This window comes from Balaenoptera musculus, chromosome 16, assembly GCF_009873245.2.
Source record: "Balaenoptera musculus isolate JJ_BM4_2016_0621 chromosome 16, mBalMus1.pri.v3, whole genome shotgun sequence".
NCBI classification, from domain to species: domain Eukaryota; kingdom Metazoa; phylum Chordata; class Mammalia; order Artiodactyla; family Balaenopteridae; genus Balaenoptera; species Balaenoptera musculus.
This window is the reverse complement of record NC_045800.1, coordinates 49,947,075-49,960,454: the sequence shown is the minus strand read 5'-3', so window position 1 is coordinate 49,960,454 and position 13,380 is coordinate 49,947,075. Positions and strand designations below refer to the sequence as shown.

The 13,380-nt window shown below is 37.1% G+C and overlaps 1 protein-coding gene across 5 annotated transcripts in view; it reads left to right on the top strand.

Moving 5' to 3' along the window:
- Positions 1-13,380, top strand: part of SHLD2 (shieldin complex subunit 2) — a 96,179-nt gene that overhangs the window by 51,354 nt on the left and 31,445 nt on the right. The gene's annotated exons all lie outside the window — the stretch shown is intronic.

The window sequence follows — 13,380 nt, the reverse complement described above, 5'->3', positions numbered from 1 at the left end:
CATGTTCAGTTTTAAAAGAAACTGCCAAACTATTTTCCAGAGTGGCTCCTACCAGCAGTGTATCTTGTAGATTCTCTGCATCCTTGTCAGCATTTGGTATTGTCCTGTTTTGAAATAGTAGCCATTCTAATCAGTGTGTAGTGATATCTCATTGTGGTATTAATTTGCATTTCTCTAATGGCACAAGACAGATCTAATAGACAGAATATAACTAAGGACATAAAAGATCTAAATAACATAGTGAACAGTGTTGATCCTATGAATAGGGTAGCTCTTATGGATATAAATTGAAGTCTACATTCTAATGATAGAAATACGCATTTTTGTCATGTGCCCACAACACAGTCAGGAAAATTGATCCTATTAGGTCATAAAGAAAATGTCAGTAACTTCTATAAAGTGGAATTATTACAAACACGCTGATCAAATGGTATAAAACTAGAATTTATTAACAACAACAACAACAGCAGGTCCTATATCTGGAAATTTTAAACCTATTAAAAAAATCCTGGGTGAAAAAGGAAATACAAACTGATATTATACAATTAAAAAAAATAATGACAATGAAAACACTGCATGTCAGAATCTCTGGGATGCATTTAAGGGAGTTATCAAAGAAAAATTTATTAGCTAAACTCTTTTTATCAATAAAAATGAAAGAATAAAAATAAATGAATTAAATTCCAAACTCAGAGAACTAGCAAAAGAACAACAAAGTAAAGCAGAGAAACAGGAATGAAATAATACAGGTAAAAGCAGAAATTAATAAGAATAAGAATTAAAAAATGATAATTTTAATAATAAATCAAAATCTTGTTTCAAAAAAAGATAGATGAACCGACTAGTTAATTTGATCAAGAAAAAAGGGAGACATGCACCCCAATGTTCATTGCAGCACTATTTACAATAACTAAGACATGGAAGCAATCTAAATGTCCACTGACAGAGGAATGGATAAAGAAGATGTGGTATGTATATACAGTGGAATATTACTCAGCCATAAAAAAGAATGAAATAATGCCATTTGCAGCAGCATGGATGGCCCTAGAAATTATCATATTAAGTGAAGTAAGTCAGACAGAGCACTCATATGTGGAATCTAATTTTTTTTAAAAATGATACAAGTGGGCTTCCCTGGTGGCGCAGTGGTTGGGAGTCCGCCTGCCAATGTAGGGGACACGGGTTCGAGCCGTGGTCTGGGAAGATCCCACATGCCACAGAGCACCTGGGCCCGTGAGCCACGATTACTGAGCCTGCGCGTCTGGAGCCTGTGCTCCGCAACAAGAGAGACCGCGATAGTGAGAGGCCCGCGCACCGCGATGAAGAGTGACCCCCGCTTGCCACAACTAGAGAAAGCCCTTGCACAGAAACGAAGACCCAACACAGCCAAAAATAAATAAATAAATTAAAAAAAAAATGATACAAGTGAAGTAATTTACAAAATAGAAACAAACTTACAGATATGGAAAACAAACTTATGGTTACCAAAGGGGAAATGTGGGGAGGAGGGATAAATCAGGAACTGGGGATTAACATACACACATAACTATATATAAGGTAGATAACCAACAAGGACCTGCTGTATAACAGCTCTACTCGATGTTCTCTGATAACTTATATGAGAAAAGGGTCTGAAAAAGAATGAATATATGTATATGTAAATGGAATCACTTCATTGTACACCTGAAACTAACACAACATTGTAAATCAACTGTAATACAATAAAGTTAAAAAGAAACAAAAGAAAAAGAAAAAATAAAAGAAAAAAGGGAGAAAGCACAAAGATACAGAATAAATGACAAGGAGGAAATAATCATTGAAACAGAAGTTAAAAACCAATAAAAGGGAACTTCCTTAGTGGCACAGTGGTTAAGAATCTGCCTGTTAATGCAGGGGCACAGGTTCGATCCCTAGTCTGGGAAGATCCCACATGCCACGGAGCTACTGAGCCTGTGCGCCACAACTACTGAAGCCCGCGTGCTCTAGGGCCTGCGTGCTGCAACTACTGAGCCCACGTGCCTAGAGCCCACGCTCTGCAATAGGAGAAGCCACAACAATGATAAGCCCACGCACTGCAACGAGGAGCCTGCGCTCACTGCAACTAGAGAAAGCCCGCATGCAACAATGAAGACCCAAGACAGCCAAAAAAAAAAATAATAATAATAATGATATGTTAAAAAAATAAAAGGCTATTTTACAGAACTTAATGCAAATAAATTTGAAAAAGCTAGATATATAATTTTCTAGGGAAATACAGATTGCCAAAATTGATCCCGTTAGAGATAGAAAGCTTAAACTGACCAGTTTCTATACAAGAAATACAGGGAATTCCCTGGCCGTCCAGTGGTTAGGACTCTGTGCTTCCACTGCTGGAGGCCCCGGTTGGATCCCTGGTCCAGGAACTAAGATCCCACAAGCCATGAGGTGCAGCCAAAAATAAAAATAAAAAGAATTAAGGAACTACCATACAAAAAAGTGTGAGGCCCAGATAGTTTCATAGGAAATTCTACCAAACCTTCAAAGATCAGATAATTCCAATGGTGTTAAAATTATTTCAGGGTATTTTTAAAAATTAATTAATTTATGTTTGGCTGTGTTGGGTCTTTGTTGCTGTGTGGGGGCCTTTCTGTAGTTGGGGCGAGCAGGGGCTACTGTTTGTTGCGCTGCGTGGACTTCTCATTGCAGTGGCTTCTCTTGTTGTGGAGCACAGGCTCTAGGCATGTGGGCTTCAGTAGTTGTGGCATGCGGACTAAGTAGTTGTAGCTCACGGGCTCTAGAGCGCAGGCTCAGTAGTTGTGGTGCATGGGCTTAGTTGCTCCGTGGCATGTGGGATCTTCTGGACCAAGGCTCCAACCTGTGTCCCATGCATTGGCAGGCAGATTCTTAACCACTGTGCCACCAGGGAAGTCCCTATTCCAGAGTATTGAAGAAGGAAAATTCCTAATTCCTTTTATAAAGCAAATATAACACTGACACCTAAACCAAATAAAAACATTACAAATAAAAATACAAACCAGTATTGTACATGATTATTGGTACAAAAGTTTAAACAGAATTTTAGTAAACAAAATCTAACACCACATTAGGAAAATAATGACCAAGTGAGATTTATTCCAGAAATGGAAGATTTGTTCAGTATCAGAATATGCATGAGTATCATATTTCATATTAATAAATCTAAGGAAAAATTATATGACTATCTCCATAGATGTTGAGAAATCCTTTGACAAAATTCAACATCAATTTATCATAAAAAGCACTCCAGGGCTTCCCTGGTGGCACAGTGGTTGAGAATCTGCCTGCCAATGCAGGGGACACGGGTTCGAGCCCTGGTCTGGGAAGATCCCACATGCCACGGAGCAGCTAGGCCCGTGAGCCACAACTACTGAGCCTGCGCATCTGGAGCCTGTGATCCTCAACAAGAGAGGCCGCGATAGTGAGAGGCCCGTGCACCGCGATGAAGAGTGGCCCCCGCTTGCCACAACTAGAGAAAGCCCTCGCACAGAAATGAAGACCCAACACAGCATAAATAAATAAATAAATAAATAAAATTTATAAAAAAAAAAAAAAAAAAGCACTCCAGGAAGTAAAAATTGAGGGATACTTTCTCCTTCTATCAATAAGTACAGTTTCAGTACAGTGCTACAGTTACAATACAGTTGATACTGTATCAAAAATATAGATATGCTTAGCCCTAATGCCTAATCTTATTTAATGGAGAAACACTAGAGGCATTTCCACTAATATCAGTAATAAGATAAGAATGTTCACTATCTCTGCTATTCTTCACCATTATATATAGACTTATTAACCAATGCAATTAGACAAGAAGAGACATTTGAATGGGTGAAGAAGAATAAAAACTATCTCTATGTAAAAATGCTTTGATAACATATCTGGAAAACTCCAGGGACTCAAAGATAAAATCAGTTCAAACAATAAAAGAATTCAGTGGTGTAACAATACAAAAATTACTATTAAAAAAAATCAATAACATTTGTATACACAAACACCAAACAGAGGGCATAATGGTAGGAAAATACTTATTTACAATAGTAATAAAGATACTTCAGGATAAATTAAACAAGAAATGTGCAACACCGGGCTTCCCTGGTGGCGCAGTGGTTGAGAATCTGCCTGCCAATGCAGGGGACGCGGATTCAAGCCCTGGTCTGGGAAGATCCCACATGCTGCGGAGCAACTAGACCCGTGAGCCACAAATATTGAGCCTGCGTGTCTGGAGCCTGTGCTCCGCAACAAGAGAGGCCACGATAGTGAGAGGCTCTCGCACCGCAATGAAGAGTGGCCCCCACTTGCCTCAACTAGAGAAAGCCCTCACACAGAAACGAAGACCCAACACAGCCATAAATAAATAAATAATTAAAAAAAAAAAAAGGTGCAACACCTATATGAAGAAAAATTTTAAATACACTAGAAAAAAATGAATACATGAACAAATGGAAAGACAACATTCCCTATTCTTGGATGGGATGACTCAACGTTATAATGATACCAATTCTCCTTAAGATAATTTATAAATTCAATGCAGTCTCAATAAAAATACCAACATGCTATGTTATGGCATATACAACTTGATACTAATATTCATATGGAAAAACAAACATGCAAGAATAGCTAGGAAAATAGAAAAACTAGGAAAGCTAGGAAAAAAAACTATGAGAGACTAGGCTTATCAGGCATTGAAACATACTCTAAAGCCCCCATAATTAAAGCAGTGTGATACTGGTGCATGAATAGGCAACTAGATCAGTGGAACAGAATAGGGAGACCAGAATTAGACCACATATGTATAATTTAGTATATGACAAAGATGGTAACTGAAACCACTGAGGTAACGGTTAGCTTTTTAATAAATGGTGCTGAGGTAACTGGGTAGCCATTTAGAAAAAGATAAGATTATATCCATTTTGGAACCAGATAGGGTAAGGGAGTCCCCAGAGAAAGAGAACCAGGCATGGCTTTCTTGACACAAGAGAAGCCATTTTTGGCCTAAGCCATTTTGTGGTCTAAGCATGGCCATAATGCTTGTCCTTGAACAGGTCTCAGTAATTAATGATCTTAAGGGAACAAAGGAATGCAGAAACCAATGACTGTTATCAGGGAAGAGAAGTAACAATAACAAAGATAAAATATCAGTTGTAAAGATTCCCAGTTCCGTTTCAAAGGTAAAGATTAGCCTGAATTGCTGAACCACCAGATCAACTGGAACCTAAGGGATGATGATTTTGACCTTTTCCAGCTTGGACTCTGCCAACTGCCCAAGTCCCTTCATGAATATGCATACACCAAACCCCTTCATGAATATGCAGGTACCCTTAGCTTAAACTGCCAACTGCCCAAACCCCTTCATGAATATGCAGGTACCCTTAGCTTAAAACTTATGCAATTTTGCTGTTCTGGGAGACACTGCTTTGGGAATGATCACCAGTGTTCTCCTTACTTGCTGCAAGTTATAAATCCTGCCTTCTCCCCATCTTTGACTTGGTAGTGTCTTTTTTTTTTTTTTTTCAAACTTTGGGGTTTTTTTCTTATTTATTTATTTATTTATTTATATTTATTTTATGGCTGTGTTGGGTCTTCGTTTTTTCTGTGCGAGGGCTTTCTCTAGTTGCAGCAAGTGGGGGCCGCTCTTCATTGCCGTGCGCGGGCCTCTCATTATCGCGGCCTCTCTTGTTGTGGAGCACAGGCTCCAGACGCGCAGGCTCAGTAATTGTGGTTCACGGGCCCAGTTGCTCCGCGGCATGTGGGATCTTCCCAGACCAGGGCTCGAACCCGTGTTCCCTGCATTGGCAGGCAGATTCTCAACCACTGCGCCACCAGGGAAGCCCGGTAGTGTCTTTTGACTTGACACCCACGAAAAGGTGAACTGAGTTTTCGGGTGACAAATTCTCACAGCAAATAGAAGAATAAACTCCAAATGGATTAAGAATCTAAATGTAAACAGATGGAGAGATATACCATGTCCTTGGATTGGAAGAATCAACATTGTGAAAATGACTATACTACCCAAAGCAATCTACAGATTCAGTGCAATCCTTATCAAACTACCAATGGCATTTTTCACAGAACTAGAACAAAAAATTTCACAATTTATATGGAAACACAAAAGTCCCTGAATAGCCAAAGCAATCTTGAGAAAGAAAAATGGAGCTGGAGGAATCAGGCTCCCTGACTTCAGACTATACTACAAAGCTACAGTAATCAAGATAACATGGTACTGGTACAAAAACAGAAATGTAGATCAATGGAACAGGATAGAAAGCCCAGAGAAAAACTCACGCACATATGGTCACCTTATCTTTGATAAAGGAGGCAAGAATATACAATGGAGAAAAGACAGCCTCTTCAATAAGTGGTGCTGGGAAAACTGGACAGCTACATGTAAAAGAATGAAATAAGAACATTTCCTAACACCATACACAAAAATAAACTCAAAATGGATTCAAGACCTAAATGTAAGGCCAGACACTATCAAACTCTTAGAGGAAAACATAGGCAGAACACTCTATGACATAAATCACGGCAAGATCCCTTTTGACCCACCTCCTAGAGAAATGGAAATAAAAACAAAAATAAACAAATAGGACCTAATGAAACTTAAAAGCTTTTGCACAGCGAAGGAAACCATAAACAAGACGAAAAGACAACCCTCAGAATGGGAGAAAATATTTGCCAACGAAGCAACTGACAAAGGATTAATCTCCAAATATACAAGCAGTTCATGTAGCTCAATATCAAAAAAACAAACAACCTAATCCAAAAATGGGCAGAAGACCTAAACAGACGTTTCTCCAAAGAAGATACACAGATTGCCAACAAACACATGAAAGGATGCTCAACATCACTAATCATTAGAGAAATGCAAATCAAAACTACAATGATGTATCACCTCATACTAGTCAGAATGGCCATCATCAAAAAATCTACAAACCATAAATGCTGGAGTGGGTGTGGAGAAAGGGGAATCCTCTTGCACTGTTGGTGGGGATGTAAATTGATACAGCCACTATGGAGAGCAATATGGAGGTTCCTTAAAAAACTAAAAATGAACTGCCTTATGACCCGGCAATCCCACTACTGGGCATATACCCTGAGAAAAACGATAATTCAAAAAGAGTCATGTACCACAATGTTCATTGCAGCACTGTTTACAATAGCCAGGACATGGAAGCTACCTAGTATCCATCGACAGATGAATGGATAAAGAAGATGTAGCACATATATACAATGGAATATTACTCAGCCATAAAAAGAAACGAAATTGAGTTGTTTGTAATGAGGTGGATGGACCTAGAGTCTGTCATACAGAGTGAAGTAAGTCAGAAAAGGAAAAACAAATACTGTATGCTAACATACATATGGAATCTAAAACAGATGGTTCTGACGAACCTAAAGGCAGGACAGGAATAAAGATGCAGACGTAGAGGATGGACTTGAGGACACGGGGAGGGGAAGGGTAAGCTGGGATGAAGTGAGAGAGTAGCATTGACATATATACACTACCAAATGTAAAATAGATAGCTAGTGGGAAGCAGCCGCATAGCACAGGGAGATCACCTCCGTGCTTTGTATCCCACCTAGAGGGGTGGGATAAGGAGGGTGGGAGGGAGATACAAGAGGGAGGAGATATGGGTATGTATGTATACGTGTAGCTGATTCACTTTGTTATAAAGCAGAAACTAACACAACATTGTAAAGCAATTATACTCCAATGAAGATGTTAAAAAAAAAAGATAAATTACAAAAAAAAAGAATCTAAATGTAAAAAATAAAACCATATAACTATTAGAAGGAAACATAGATGAATTCCCCTCTAAACCTGGTGTAGGGAAAGTCTTTCTTACTATTACTCAGAATCCAGAGGCAGTAAAATACAAGACTAATACATTTACCTATGGAAAAATAAAAATTTGAATGAATAAAAACAACATAAAGTCAAAACACAGCTGGCATACTTGGAGGGAATATTTGCAACATACATCTAAGACAAAAGGGTAGTATTCCTAATATGTGGAGAACTCTTAAAAATTGAGCAACAGCGGACCTGATGGAAAAATGGGAAGTAGACGCGAGAAATTCAAGTTAAAACAACACAGATGTCGTTCACCTATCAGATTGGCAAAAATTAAAAACTAGGACAACACATTCTGTTGATGAGGCTGTGGGGGAGAAGGCTCTTTTACACATCGCTGGTGGGAAGGTAAATTGCCACAACCCTTCTGGAGGAATATTTGGTGATACCTAACAGAATTACATATGTACGCAGCTTTCAACCCAACAAGCTTACTTTTAGGAATCCATCCTGAAGATACAACTATCAATACAAAAATATGAAAATACATCGGAACAAGGTTATTGTTTGCAGTGTTGTTTATAATTACGAGACATTGAAAAAATTGAAATGCTCATACATAGAATGGTTGATTAAATTATGGTACAGTCACATAGTGGAATACTATGCAGGTGTAAAAAGAGTCTATGAAGTGATATGAAGTGATTTCCATGACATATTGTTATGTGAAAAATAAAAAGCCCCCAAAAGTGTATGTAGTATGCTATCCTTCATCTAAGAAAGAAGGGAGGAATAAGAAAATATACATGTAACTCCTCATTTGTGCAAAAAAAATGCAGAAAGGATAAACCAGAAATAACAAGATTGGATACCTGCAATCTTGGGAAAGGTTGGGAAAGGGGTAGAAAGAAAGAGGGAATGGAAATAAGGTAGCATCAATGAGAGAGATGAAAGAGGGAATGGAAATAGGGTAACATTGATGAGGAGGGAGTGACACTTCTTTGAGTATGTCTTTTTGTGTGACTCTGTCTCACAGAACCACAGTGATGTTTCATATACCCCCGAAAATAAACGATTAAAACCAATTAGAATGTGGTGGAGGGGGAACCCAAAATGGAATGAACACTGACAAATGAGCCTAACAGTATTACAGATGAATAAAATAACTACACAGAAGGGTGGGGGGAAAAAGAACAAACTTAAGAAACTGGAGGGGCTTCCCTGGTGGTGCAGTGGTTGAGAATCTGCCTGCCGATGCAGGGGACACGGGTTCGAGCCCTGGTCTGGGAAGATCCCACATGCCATGGAGCAACTAGGCCCGTGAGCCACAACTACTGAGCCTGCGCGTCCGGAGCCTGTGCTCCGCAACAAGAGAGGCCACGATAGTGAGAGGCCCGCGCACCGCGATGAAGAGTCGCCCCCGCTCTCCGCAACTGGAGAAAGCCCTCGCACAGAAACGAAGACCCAACACAGCCAAAAATAAATAATAAATAAAAATAAATAAATAATTAAAAAAAAAAAAAAAGAAACTGGAAAACAGTGTATTGACTGGATTCTGTAAGGCTAAGGAAAAAAACGTACATAAATGCTGTAATCTAGTTAGTAAAAGTGTTTCTCAAAGAGGAATGGATTAGCAACAACTCTGTATATGTACTAAAATTGAACAAGTAAGTAAATAAATTGTAGATAATGAGAATTGGGTTTCTCACTGTGAAAGAAAGAAGTTATATTTAAAAAAGAGGGAAGGTTAAAAGGAACCTTTTGGATTAGAGCTAGAAATACTAGTGTATGCTCATGGTTTTCAATATATAGATAGATAAGCATATAGATAAAGGGATACAGAAATATAGATATATGTGTATAGGTGGGCTACTATGCTTAGTACATATATTTCCTAGTTCTGTCTGCTGAGAGGACACAGAAGTAGTGACACCTCAGTAAGAATGATCATATCTAGGGCCCAGATCTTGGTCTGTAAAAGGAACCAGCACTGCTAGAAGTGGTTGATTACAGGACTGGGACAGCGAAAATACGAGAAGAGCCTGGAACATCTGGTGGTGTCAGAAAAGGGTTGTTTTGAAAGAACACAAGAGCCAACATGAAGGACTACCTACTAGCCAAAACTGGAACAATTTAAGGAAAAAAAGAAAAGATAGTATTGGATTATAGCCCATAGAATAAGATATTTATGGGTTCATACTGAAATAAATAAACATTCAACTGACTGACTTACAAACTAAATTAAGTAAACAAATAAACAAACAAACAAATAAATAAGAGCTCTTCTTCACAATTCCAATGACTAAATTGGAATTACAATGAATAAATGTGAGAAGAAAAAGGAAAACAGAGAATTACCATTAGATAACCACTTCAGTAATAAATATTGCAAACAAGGATCCACTGATAGATGCTAAAATTAGTAGATGGAAGTTTGGGGAGAAATAACATTGCATAGTCTCAAAATGTCTCCCCAAGGTAGTCATCAGCTTACAAGGAGAAAACCAACTTACAAGGCAGACACCAACTTAACTGGGTGATTAAGGTAAATATCAGTATTAAGGATATCATGAATTCCTTGCTATGTTGCATTGAAAGGGAGACAGCATAATTTTTGTGGTATTCTTGCCAAAAATGCATAACCTCATTTCAGTCATGAGAAAACATTGGGGAAACCCAAATGGAGGGACATTCTACAAAGTAATTGATCAATACTCTTCAGAAGTGTCGAGGTCATGAATGACAAGAAAGACTGGGGACTTCCCCAGTGGCACAGTGGATAAGACTCCGTGCTCTCAATGCAGGGGGCCTGGGTTCGATCTCTGGTCGGGGAATTAGATCCCACATGCGTGCCGCAACTAAGACTTTGCATGCCACAAATAAGGAGCCCACGAGCCACAACTAAGGAGCCTGCCTGCTGCAATTAAGACCCCATGCAACCAGATAAATAAATAAATGTTTTAAAAAGAAGACTGATAACTACTGCAGACTGGAGGAGACTAAAGAGAAATAACAACTAAATGTAATGTAGAATCCTGGATAAGATGCTACATAGAAGAAGAATATTAGTGGGAAAATTGGTAAAATTTGAGTAAGATTTATAGTTAATATTTAAGCAGTATTAATTTTCTGTTCATAATTATTCTGTACTTATGAAGATCTTCACATTAGAGGATATAGGATAAGGAATATAAGAGAACTCCACTATTTTTGCAACTTTTTTGTAAGTCTAATATTAGTTCAAAAAAAGAAGTTAAAAAAAGCCATATATGTTCATCTCAAAGGTACAAAAAAGCTTTTGAAAATAAAATTCAACCCCTATTCATTGGGAATAGAAGGAAATTTATTTTAAATTCATAAGGAGTATCTTTAAAAAATCCAGAGCAGATATCTTAATTGGAGAAATATTAGAAACATTCCTTAAAAAAATTAGGAACGAGACTAGGATGCTGCTGTTACTACTTTTATTCAGCATATTATTGGAGATACTAACCAGTGTGAGAAAACATGGAAAGAGAAATTTCCAAAAAGATTGGAAAAGAAGCAATAAAGCTGTCATTATTTACAGATGATGTGATGGATTATTATAATTATTATTTATAGATTTACAAAGGATCTTTCCCCTCTTAAAACTACAAGCAAATTATTAGAAATAATGGGAAAGTTTAGCAAGGTGGCCAGGTATAAGGTTAATATACAAAAGTCAATTGCAGGGCTTCCCTGGTGGCGCAGTGGTTGAGAATCCGCCTGCCAATGCAGGGGACACGGGTTCGAGCCCTGGTCCGGGAAGATCCCACATGCCGCGGAGCAACTAAGCCCATGCGCCACAACTACTGAGCCCACGCACCGCAACTACTGAAGCCTGTGCACCTACAGCCCGTGCTCCGCAACAAGAGAAGCCACTACAATGAGAAGCCCGCTCGCCACAACTAGAGAAAGCCTGTGTGCATCAATGAAGACCCAACACACCCCAAAATAAAATAAATAAATAAATTAAAAAAAAAAAAAAAAAAAAGTCAATTGCATTTCTAGAGTGGAGTGACTAACAACTAGTAACACAAATAAAGAGAAGGCACCATTTACAATATTATCATGTGGTACTAAATATCTAGTAAGAAATTTAACAATTTTGTTGTTAAATGAAAAAATTAAAAATTAAGAGAAATTAAAGAACTAAATAAACATATTTTGTTCACTGAAAGGTTTAACATTGTAAAGATTTCTGTTCTCTCCAAGTTGATCTATAAAGTCAGTAAAAATCCAATCAAAATCCCAATAAGATTTTCATGAAATTTGATGAGATTATTCTGAAACTCAGTAAAAATCCAATCAAAATCCCAATAAGATTTTCATGAAATTTGATAAGACTATTCTAATAGGTAAAAGAGTAAGTGGTCAAAAGCATCCTGGGCATTTATTGTATTTATTTATTTATATTTATATATATATATTTTTAGCCTGGGCATTTTTGAAAAAGAAAAGCAGGAATAATTTGCCCTCTTAGATATCAGGATTTAGTGTGAACCTATAGTAATTAAAAACAGTATGAAAAAAAAAAAAAGAAAAAAAAAATAGTATGGTTTTGGCTAGTTGAAGTCAGCCAATTTTTAATTTTGGGATTTCTTTAAAGGATTAAAGTTTAGAAAAAAAAAGATTAAAGTTTAATCTTTTATTATGAGCATTCGAAGTTGCTACATCTTCGAAAGCATATTTCCAAGGAGCTAAATGGCTTTTATAAATGTTTTATAGATGTTAATACAATGGAAGGGTAAAGAATGTTTTACAATAATGAAAATAACATGGTATGTAAATATTTCGCAAGGGATTTGAGAGACAGATGTTGTAGATAGTTCTGGTTTTAAGACTGATCTAGATTCAAGTGAGATTGCTCTAGTTCAGTAATTTCATAAAAATCTTAGGATCTAATTCTGGATGGAGAATATCCCATGGAACCTGGGGAGCTTCAGGTTTTGTAGAACAATGTGAAAAACCTTGAGCTAATTAAATAACCTTTAGAGGTTACTTCAAATTTATTTTTATACTTACATAGGAATTTATATTGCCTTGTTTTTCACAGGTTACACAAGTTAGGAGCTAAATAAAGTATGTTCTAAGGCTTTTTTTGTTTGATTTAGGGAAATAGTTAACAGTTGATACTTTGCTAATATTGCAATTGTTTTTCTTCTGAAAGAATAAGTCAATTTGGTTAGTTTAGTTAAGAGTTTTTTTTGTTTTTTTGTTTTTGCAAGGTGTTACAACTCATGAGAGCCTTCTTACTTTTGATCAATATGTGTATTGTGCTCTTGTTCTTTCCTCATTACAGTATGGTGTTATAAATTTTACAAACCTAGTCCTGGTAATGTGACAGGATATAAATTTATCTTAAATATTATTAAATTAAGTATATAAATCTAAGTTTTAACACAATGTTTTCATGAAGTAGGCTGTTTTATTTGAAATCTAAGTAATCAGATGTTTCTGTACAAATTTTTATGAAGTAAGAATAAGCAAATCATTTGATATTAGCAATCTTTTTTCCCCCAAAAAAGCTCTTATTGTAGATAAAG